The 11,195-nt window shown below is 39.2% G+C and overlaps 1 protein-coding gene across 1 annotated transcript in view; it reads left to right on the top strand.

Moving 5' to 3' along the window:
* Positions 1-1,656: 1,656 nt before the first annotated feature.
* b3galt1b (UDP-Gal:betaGlcNAc beta 1,3-galactosyltransferase, polypeptide 1b) overlaps positions 1,657-11,195 on the top strand; it is a 46,419-nt gene continuing 36,880 nt past the window's right edge. Inside the window, exon 1 of the mRNA XM_080477838.1 lies at positions 1,657-1,736. The gene's annotated coding sequence lies outside the window, so the exon portion shown is untranslated. The remainder of the gene's footprint in view (positions 1,737-11,195) is intronic.

Genomic DNA, 11,195 nt, shown 5'->3' with positions numbered 1-11,195 from the left:
AAGACACCTACAGCAAACACAGGCAGGTCAGCAGTTTCCTTTCACACCAACAGTATAATCTCCTTTACAAGTTAACCCCACCTGAGAGGGGATTTTAGAGTTGACACGGCAGCTGGGCCCTGACGTAGACCAGGTTACCATTTCCATGAGGGAAAACTAGAAACGCAGCCTTCAGAAACAAGCTCAACTCGTGTTGGGCAGCTGAGGAGCAGCAAAAAGCAAGTGTTTTATATTATTTACACAACATGCCAGAAGTAATCATATACTACGTCTGGTATTGTGCCTCAGGGTGGATGTCTGTGAGCTGAGACTACAGGTTGCTGACTTTTACAAAGCTATAATCAATTATCCAGTCAAATCCATCATATATCACTTATTAATAAGCAAGTTAGTGCAGTCTCAAGTCCTTTGCAGATGATTAAAAAAAAACAATAGGAGTAAACAAAGGATCATAACATGATAAGAGGCCAAATGTTAAATAAAACAGAATAAAAAAATCAAGAGAAATCTATTAGTCTTTAAGAAGCAAGAATATTATACTTGACAATTCATTTAAAATGATTAATAAATGATTCTAAAAAAGTAAAATACACTGAAATTAAAACCTTTGAAAACCTTTATATTTACAGACAGTGCATCATAATAAATTTGATACAATGTAAACATTCATTAATCCCACAATTTAATGGCATCCGTAAGTTTCATTTAGCTTGAACATGAGCTGAAGCATTTAAACCTCTTTTACTGTTCATAATTTATATTTATCAGTCACAACCATAAAAATTGACCATCTCAAAATACCAATATTTCACGTCTCCTTTATTATTTTAAATACACGCCATAGTTATGATCGTAAAACATTTTAAATATATGCTTAAAAAGTTTTAGTTTATTTGGAATGAGGGTAGGAATAACAAAAGTATTCACCTTCAAATGACATTCTCTTTTTTGAATCTTTCATAGTCTAACAAGTTTAACATGATTATAAGAGTTAATGTGAACTAAGGATACTTTTTTTTCTTTTTACATCAGAACTCTTTATTGCCATTCTTTGAAACAACACAATTGTAAGTGCATGTGTCACAGTATAAATATATAGAAAGATGTAGAAAGTTTAAAAGAGAACACTAATATGCATAAAAACACTCAGGTATATAAAAAAAACATACTCAAACAACACACAACAGTCAGTTATTGCACTGTTTAGCAACTAATCAGCAGGCTTTCATGTGAACAGTGGAGCTTGAATCAATGCACTTGTGACATGCATATATTTTATTTGGCATACTAACAAAAATGTATACTAAAATGTGTTGGAAAATACAAAACTCAATGCAAAATGCTGTTATTATTATTACTCTGTATTATTTTATTTTATTTATTTATCATTAAAAAAATAATAATAATCAGTTAACTCTTTAAATGCGAAGTGAATTACTTTCAGCATGCGCACAGGAGTTGATAAGAAATTCTCCCACAGCCTCAACCTACCTTGTTAGGTGTAGTCCCGTAAAGCGTGCAGCCTCCACTTTCCTCCTCCAAGCTGATTGGTGGACGATCCTCCAGACTCCTCTCTGATTGGTCCTCCGCCCCCGTCAGGCTGCACGTCAGCTCAGCTGCACCACCGTGATGTTTTCCCCCGCCGAGTCGAACAACAGTGCTGTGAGGATGCTGGAGCGAGGCGGCGGCGTCTCACCATCAGGACCACGAGTCACAGGATGGAGACACTGAGAGGGGTAGGTGCAGCACACACAGGGGGGGGGGCTTTTCTTCTCCGGGCTGGCTGTTTGAGGCGAGAGGGGCTTCGGTTGTAGGTGCCGAGTCGGGAGAGCGGAGGTTGGCTCTACTTTTTGGGAAATTTCTGCAGTGTGAGTGGATGCGTCCGTCCTCTCCCAGCATCCGTCACCGTGCCCGACTGAGTGTGAGCTCATCCGCAGGTTCACAGAGGACTCCTCTATTGTGGCGCTGTACGGTGCAGAGCACACACACACACACACACACACACACACACACACACACACACACACACACACACACACACACACACACACACACACACACACACACACACACACACACACACACACACACACACACACACGCAGGACCGTCACCTCTGCACTCACCGTGAGAAATGCGTCGCTCCACTGGGGAGATGAGCGGATGAGGACGGGAGGTGCAGGGAGCCAAGTTACCGTGTAACTGATCAAACTTTAATCACATCTCTTTATTCCCTCTAACGCAAAGTGGCAGTCGCTTTTCATTCCCTTACAAAGTATTGGCATTCAAAACACAGCCTGTTTTTTTTTTTTCATCTGACTGATGGATGAAAACATGGGGAAGATTTTATTTTGATGCATAAAGTGGATCATTTCAAAATATTAACAGGGATACTCAGTCAGTGAGCGAACACATGGCTTTTTAGACACAATTATATTAAATATGGAGACATATCATTTTCTACATGTCAGTGTATTTACTGCTACAAGTTCAACAATATTTGGATTTCTGTATTACACAGATCATGAAAAATATAGTAGTTTATTATAAACCTAATGAAATCATATATATATATATATATATATATATATATATGTCTCACATTGAGACATCACTTATTTCTCCAAAATGTCAATGTTATTTACTGAATGGCACATTGGGAATGAAACAGGTGCAAAAGTTCAAAGTCAGTAGCATGTGCACTCTCACCAGGAGCTGCATTTGTTGCTGCCATTACCAGGAACAATTTAGACCATTATCTGGCTCAAACACGAACCCTCCCTCCCTTACAGCCATACCATGGTTTTCATTACATGTCCATCTGTGCATACAGTCTGGAACATCCAGTCGTGGTCCACATGTTTGTCTGCAAGCTTCTTCTTTTTTTTTTTTTTGCTTGTTGGTTTTGCTGTTGAGCTTGCGCTCCTACTACTGTTCATACTTATAAGTTCATGCAGCGTCTGTGCCCTGCTTACTGTGACAGCTCTCACTAATCACACTTCTGCAAGGTGTAATTAGTCTAGAGAGTCTCAAGCCTTAATCCCTGCTTTAAAGTACTGTATGTTTGCTTAGTCAGTGTTGCTTCTCATGTTGCACTGGACTTACAATCAGCACTTGTTCAAAGGCTGTTATTGCATTATATATTGGATTTCGTTTGAATTATTGACTGCTTAAATTTCATGTCAAGCAAATATATGAGGTTTGCCTTGTAAACATGACTTTATCCCTGGCAAATTATTACAGTTGTGAATTCTGCCGATATATGGCTCTGATGGCCATTGCATCGAGTCAAGAAAATAGCTGAGTATTTACTTGTACAAAAAGCTGGAGGTTGCTGGTGATAGGTCATTATGTGCACGGCGTAATTCAAATCTCCTACCCGATTTGGGCCCGTTTCCACTCTCGTCTGTAGAAGCAAAGCTTGCCTCACTCCTTAACCAAAGAAAAGCACAACATTTTCTGACCTATTTGAAACTGGCTCAATGCCACAAGGCAGGAACTTAGTTTACAGTGAAGTTAACGTCCTCGAGAAGCAATTAGGGTGATAAAACACAAGTTAAACAACTCTTGTTGTTTTGGCATTTTCATTGAAGCATGCTGAAAAAGCTGGCAAAGCCTTTAATATTATATGCTTTTGGAAAATACTAGTTATGTCAAGGTCAATATGTACCATCCCACCTTTTTCACAGAGTCTGTTACCTAAATTCATGATAAGAGCTTCTGTCTGACTGTCATGTCGTTTCTTTAAGAAATTGGAGGTTTTTTTTTAATGCAAATTGTAGGCAATTTTCTCTGTGAACACTGAATAACTTTCCATTGTGCATTTGCTGCAAAACCGAGGTGTAGGTATTAATCAAGGTTGATGCAACTGTTTTGGTCAAGGAGTATGGATGAATTGCTGGAAACGCACCGATGTACTTGATGAGCGACGCGTAGCCACGGCGGGGGCATTTGCAGCCGTGATTATTCATGCTGACAACAATGGTTATTTTTCTGTGCCACGGAAATAATTAAAACTTAATTCCTGACATCTGTGCAATGCTGTAAGTGACTAAGTTGTTTTGGTGTTTGACTCTGAAACGTTGTGTTTTCTCTCACTTCGTGGCTGCTCGAAAGCTGAGGCAAGAGTGTTGACGCTATTGTGTAGGTGGTGAAGGGCTCTTTGCACTTCGGCAACACTTGTAGGTAAACTCTCTCCACAGGGTGTGTGGTAGCTGCAGCAAGCATGCTGTTTCAGCAGTATATTCCTCTCCGCATACTCCGGTATGCGATTGATGTGACTGTGATTTATGTGAATAATCAAATGCCGGTGTTGTAAAGGTATCGCATCCTTTTGATTCCTTTCTTTAATGTGCAGCTGGAGAATATGACTCAAGGCTTCATAGTAGCTATTCCCTTTAAGATATTATGACTCATGTTGTATGTGAGAATCTCCTTTGTTTACTGCAGCCTGGTTTCATGATTTTATTTGGTCATGCTGAGCTGTTATCCAGCTCTAATGTGTTTAGAGCCGGTCATAATAATGCATCAGCAGATAAGATTAATGGGTGAATGGTGGGATTAAAATCTGAGGCTCGGGGGAGGAGAGGCCTTTTTTTTTTTTCCCCAACATAATTTTTTTCTTTATAAATTTGGAGAAAAATGGTGGCCAAAAGAAATAGGTAAAAGTGCAAGACTATTAATCATGTTATTAAAAACTTAAGAGCGGAATTTATTGTAGGTGTACTAAAGATGAACGAAAATGATAAAACAAGCCATGAGTGTAACCATTAAGATATTAAAACAAATTTTCAGATAAAAAACAACAACATAAATCTAGTACAGCAGGACTTGTGCTTTTTATTACTCATAAATGTCAACAGTCATTAACAATAATATTTTACAGTTTGAAAAAGTCTGGTGTTCAGTTACGGGACGCAATGGTACATTCAATCACTTTCCAAAGAAGTTAACAGAAGAAGTATCGAAAGAAAGGACTCAGCTTTGATATTGATTAAATCAACATAATTTGAATTACTCGAGAACAACATCCAAGATTATGTCTGGGGTTGAAGAACAAACTAATACAATCGTTCCCACGGTGGAGTGAGCATCAACATTCCTTGGCTGCAATGATGCTTCAGGGCCCGGACAACTTCCTGTCATTCAAGAACAAGTTTATTTTCAGGTTTATTAAAGTGTCCCACAGTGTTTATTAGCATGTCAGTAAAAGTTGAATAATATCACAGTGCAATCACCCTCGAAATGTAGATAAATCTGCTACAGAACAGTCGAGCCAAATCACTCGGAGAGCGCTCACCTCACGCATCCTTGGCTTAGATGAAGCTGTTTTGTAAGAACGAGTGGCGTTGAGTTCCTCCTGATCATTGTGCAATTTGCTCAGGAACAACTGGAGAAGTTCAGTTGACTTATCAAATCAAAGATTTATCACTTCTTCCAGCAACACTGTTTTACACTTTATTGTGTGGTATTAGGTTAATCATACATTGTGCTGGCAGATCAGATCACATTTATTGATTAGTTTGTGCCGAAGGTTTTGAGATTTCACTCAATATTTGACCCTTTGGTGGTCTACTGGAGGTTTTTCTTTTATATTACACTGGCATTATCCTAAGAATAAAAACTGATATTCAAATATAGACTTCTTTGTCAAGGCCAGTTTGGGATTAAATGTTTGATGATTGGTGCAGGTAATTAAATTGTATGAGTCTGTAGGAGCACAGATGAACACAGAGGAGGTCACCAGGTTAGACTGATAAGGAGCAGAGGATGAGGAGGCTGGGTGGAAGGTGACTTCAGTGCCGTTTCAAGAACAACCTGAGAACACATACAGAGCAGAGGAAGAAGGGGTGAGGGGAGGGTGAGGGTGAGGGACGAAGACATGAATCGGAGCTTGTGCACGTACAATGTGAGACCTGTAAAAGCAATGGAGGCGCGTAAAAACCTCAGGAGTCCTCAGGTTCCTTGAGATCTCTCAGTGCATAACTGCAAAGTTTACGATATCTATCGATTCGGGGCCGATGGGCTGCACATTGTCCCCCTGTGGGGAAGAGAGAGTGAGTTCAGGACGCTGTGTTGATGTTTGGCCCCCTGATCCTCACACACAGCAAACACAGAAATATACCATAGTGCTGGTTTGTATTTTGTTTCGATGATTAAACTGAATCTATGAGTATTGTTCACGACAAGCATTTTACTTTTGGCAGAGAGGATCATCTGATGAGCTCCTTTTCCAAGGCTCATCCAGAAGTCACAATTACTCCTCTTTTCCCTCAAATTATCAGTTGGCTCTAATAACTGTTATATCGCCTGCTTTTTTTTTCTTTTTTTTTTCATTTTTAAAAAAACCCCAGGCGATTACAGCCTCTGTTCCACTTCCAATTACACTTGAACCTCCTTTCAAGTAATAACATTTTATTATTTATTTGATCCTGTTGCTTCTCTGTACAGAAAAATGACCCACATTGTCTAGATGCCTGAGCATTGACTCATATTTCCTATGATCTACATAATTCAAATAATACCCATTACATTCCAACTGTTTCCATCCTTTTTATAGTACATTTATGTTCTAACAAAGCTATAGTATCATAACTGAAATAAATGTCATGCAGCACAATGCTACAGATGGCTTCTTGAATTTATAAATCTGTCAAAACGGGATTCTCTTCTGTAACTAAAAACAACCTTACGGTTTTCATTGGCCTTTGACGGTTGAGTTCTTTCTGCTTTAATTGCATTTCCTTTATTAGACGTGGGGCCACTTTATTACATATATCATTCTCCTCCCTTTTAGTGTCTAGTTAGCGTGCGGCTGCATCCCAATATGTTCCCAGCTTTAATCATTCAGAACCTCCTACACACCTTCTGTAATTACTTTTTGTTTTCAATCTTTTAACAACACTCCGGAGCTGTCTCCAGTTTATTTATTTTTTTCCTCCTTGTTATTAATGAGATTTTTTCTCATTTATGAGAATGAAGTGCAAACTACTGGGAACATCACAATTTGAATGGCAATTCTGTGTATTTTCTGTTGATTACATTTAGTCTCTAATGGCCTTTGCCTTGTGCCGAGGCTGCTGTGTACTCCTGCCAAACCTACAGGAGATTTACATTTTAAATGGGAATTTCAGACATTTCTGTCTCTCTGCACTGGGCTGTGCCGTTTCGAATCATTCCGATATGATACTAACCCTGAATACTGTTTTATGCTGTAGTGCAGTTTACATGCAGACAAAAATATTTAATTATAAAAACATACACAATATTTATATATATATATAAGCTATATGAAATTGTCAGACTAAGACAGAAATGTTACTTTGAGGCATTGAGGAGAAGTTGCAGCCCATGACTGCTTTTGAATTACCTTATTAGAGAAATGAGTCTGTACTGTGGCCACTGTGGCGTGACTTGATTTCCCCAGTGTCCCAGGGACCAAACCATGTTTTACTTCTGTGACAAAAAGGACCATGGAAAAGTTCCTCAGACGCCATGAACCCCAAGTGGTACAGTTTTCAAAAACAGCTTCTGCAGTGGCGCTACCTATGCCTCGCACCACTACAAATCATATCACATAGTGAAGATTGGAGTGAGCATAGGAAACATTGCAAGTGCATGTATGTGGGCTTTGCTCTGATTCTGTATCATGTTTGTCCTCTTTCTGAAAAAGAGTATTACTTGATATGATTTGGCTGTTAACAGGTGTGACAAGTCTAAACTCTTAAAGTGTTGTGGGGAATAAATCATCAAAATATGTATTCTCGCTGCATATAAAATGTTGCCATGCATATACGGTACCTCTTCTGTTTATTAAAACAGGAATTAGAGCTGAATTGATGAGAAGAAATGGATTGCAATTAGGTTCCCATTGATTTACCTGAAATATTTCTGATTACAGCCTTTCAAAATAAATTATATAATAATATGACAAATAATACTAATTGTGATACTCCTTGTAGATGGAATCTACTCTTCTTATCAATGGTAATGATTTTTTTGCTGCTAGTTTTGGCTCCTATAATTTGCTTATAGATATTTCCTGTAGACATCCTGCTGTCACGTACTCTGTAGTCTACTATTACTAGGCTTTGTTGTAATCTTTGAATTTATATGTGCCCTGACCGACAGCCTGTCTCAGTCAGCTGAGTCTCTCCCTAGTCTTTAACCGTCTCTGAACTTGGCTGAAATCTGATTTATTCTCCTTGTCCTTTGCCAGCTGTGAATGCCTCAAAAATTGACTTGTACTTTGAAAGGTAACAAATTGCTCTCTGCGGGGATCAGACCAATGCAGAAAACTATGCAGACTTAGCTAATACTGCAAACAGTCTTAAGTCCCATTTTCATATACGCATACATAAATGATACCTGATCTGTTTCACCAGTAGAACGAGAAATAGTGAGTTCATAATTGCACAAAGACATTGTCTTGTGTTCCGTTTGAGATTAGGGACTGTATGTTTAGAAATTGTTGTGTGTGCAGTTAAAAAGCTATCAAGGCAACCTGTCACCTGGAGCTGTGATTTATTCAGGCATGGGATAAATGTGTTAATTTTCTGCCAGCAGGAACTGATTTAACCTCTCACCGATGACACTCTCCTCTCACTTTGAGCAGAACTACATATGTGACAAGCTCCATGTGGGGAAGAGATCAGCCTCATTACATCAGACATACACTGGATAAACAGTCAACAGTCTGTCTTAATCTCACTTCACTGGCTATTTTAAAAAAAAATTTGGAGTGCAAACATGCATATTTCACACAGAAAAGGATATTATTGTTGTCAAGCAAGAATTTCCACCACTGTGTGGCCCAATTGATTCTTAACAATAAAGTACTTGGCTATTTCAACACGACGTTAATCTATAGTGAAATGAATCTTGTTGTCGTGGAGATTTTTATCTTTGAGTTTATTTTCCCTTTCTATCTTCCAAAAGGGATGTGGATGGAAGATGGACTGCTGGTTAGGTTGAGTCGCCGCTCTAAATTGTCTCCAGCTCGGAGTTTGGGAATATGCGTGATTAATTGCGTCCATCTATCCAGTGGTGGCCTTGTGACGTGTTCAGATGTGGTGAGCGCCGGCTCCTTTCAACCCTAAACGAAGCAACTATGAAAGATTAGTCGAGGAAATTGTGTGAATGTGTGCGAAATACACCTAATTAATGCGCTTCGTAACTTTCAACATAAATAAATAAATAAATAAATAAATAAACCTAATATCTCCCACTTAGTTATTACAAATTCATTTTTCTGTGACCTCTAATTTAGGGTCACAACTTTGTGTTATTGCCATGAGCCAGAGAGGAAAAACATCAGTATGTAGACATATTTTATGTGTTGTTAAATCAGCCTCAAAACTGTGCTTGTGTAACAACCTGTTGCATAACGCCGGGTGGACATTTTACTTCAGCAACAGCTCAAACCTCATCTAATGAGAAAAGCTGTAACTGTATCAAGAAACTTGATTTGATTTTCAAGCCTACAGCTCAAATATGCCTCTGTAATACTGATCGGCTATTTCAAGTTATTGTTGCCGTCACTCTCATCTCGTCACCGTGCAACAAGATATCGTAAGATACTGTAGTCATGTATGAAGAGAACACGCTGACAGATAAGGTGTGACCGTCTCAGGTGCTCCGACCGTGTGTGTCCTTCAAGCAGCATCTGCAAAAAGGATTTTACATTAGCCGATTGGCAGTGAACTCACAAACAAGTTGTGACAAAGTGTGACAATGCGTCGTGCATAACGCAGACACGATTTAAAGAACAGCCGCAAAAAAGAAAAAAAACAATATAAAGACGTTTTATAGTCAAATAAATGTTGTGGTGCAGCACTCCACTAGTTTACACACTTTATAGCGTATTTGAGGGAGTAGATTAAAACGAATTGATTCGGTTTTAGAGGTCTGGCTCGCTCTCACAGCTCAAATTGAGAAAGATATGGTAGATTTTTCATCTAAACTCAAGAGTAATTTGTTCTTCAAACATCCTAAAAACATTCATTATTTTCTAAAGGGAGCTCCTGCTTTGCTTTATCCATATTTATAGCTTCATCATCCAGGGCCCAAAGTGTGCCAGCGCAGCAAGTAGTCAAAACAAAAGCTGGCCACAAGTGCACAGAGCAGAGCCCGTCAGGAGAGGAGTGGTCCTGATAGTAATAAACAATAGATTAATTTCCTTTGTGAATGTGTCTGCTGAATGATTTCACTGTCAACTCGACGAAGTGAACTGTAGTGCAATCCCTCCTGCACCATTACCGGAATAAGTCCGAGATGTCCCCTTGAAAGCTTCCTATTTGATCCTGGGACACTTATCACCGAAACTATAAAGAAATGCCTGTAATCCCTGTGCTATTCCTCCTCCTCTGGGGTACAGAGCAACAGGACAGCCTGGAAAAGTGACACTTTGCCGGCACCTTTCACAGAGCAATACATGGCCTGGAATTGATATTTCTCCGAATCCCAAGGCAATTACAGAAGTGGAGCCTCGCTGGTGACTTCAAAAAATGTTGCAGGCGCCGCTCTAGAGGATGACAAGTGCCTCGGTCCTGCATCGTGCAGAATGATGTCCTTTGTTGTGCGAGTTGATGACTGCTCTGAATCTATGTATCCTGGAGCACAGGAGCCGTCACTGTAGCAACTGCTTGAAGGAAAAAAAAAAAAAAAAAAAAAAAGACCTTCTGGATGCAACTTTAGTTAAAGAGAAACAGTTTAGTCAAAAGACTAAAGCGTTGGATCGGTCCTTTCAGTATTCTGCTGTACTTTTTCTTCCTGTGCAGAGCTCGAGGAAAAACGATGTATTTTTTAAGCTTTGGCCTAAGAGATACAATTTCTTCTATCAAATTGTTCATTGTAAATGATGCATTTTTGCTTCAGGTACTGAGTGCCTTGTAGTTTCTATAACTATGACTTATACAAGAGCTGGTCTCCCTCAGAGGTGAGAAAAGGTCAGTGGTTTTGTTATCCAGAAGGCAACGTTGGTTTAGTGATATTTTATATTCAGTAATAGTAAGAAACGTTCTGCCTCTCTACAAAAACGAACAAGCAAGCTGACTAGTGAGACATCTGTTAGAAGAAATTGTGATTGAAAACGACACGAGAGATGCTCTTGATTTGCTTCAGAGATTGAAAACTATGATGCCACGCGAGATAACTTTATCATATATTCTCTTCTGTGCTTGCAGATTTCCGCCTAT

Source organism: Lipophrys pholis, assembly GCF_963383615.2.
Source record: "Lipophrys pholis genome assembly, chromosome: 13".
Lineage (NCBI taxonomy): Eukaryota > Metazoa > Chordata > Actinopteri > Blenniiformes > Blenniidae > Lipophrys > Lipophrys pholis.
This window is presented reverse-complemented; position numbering and strand designations above follow the sequence as displayed.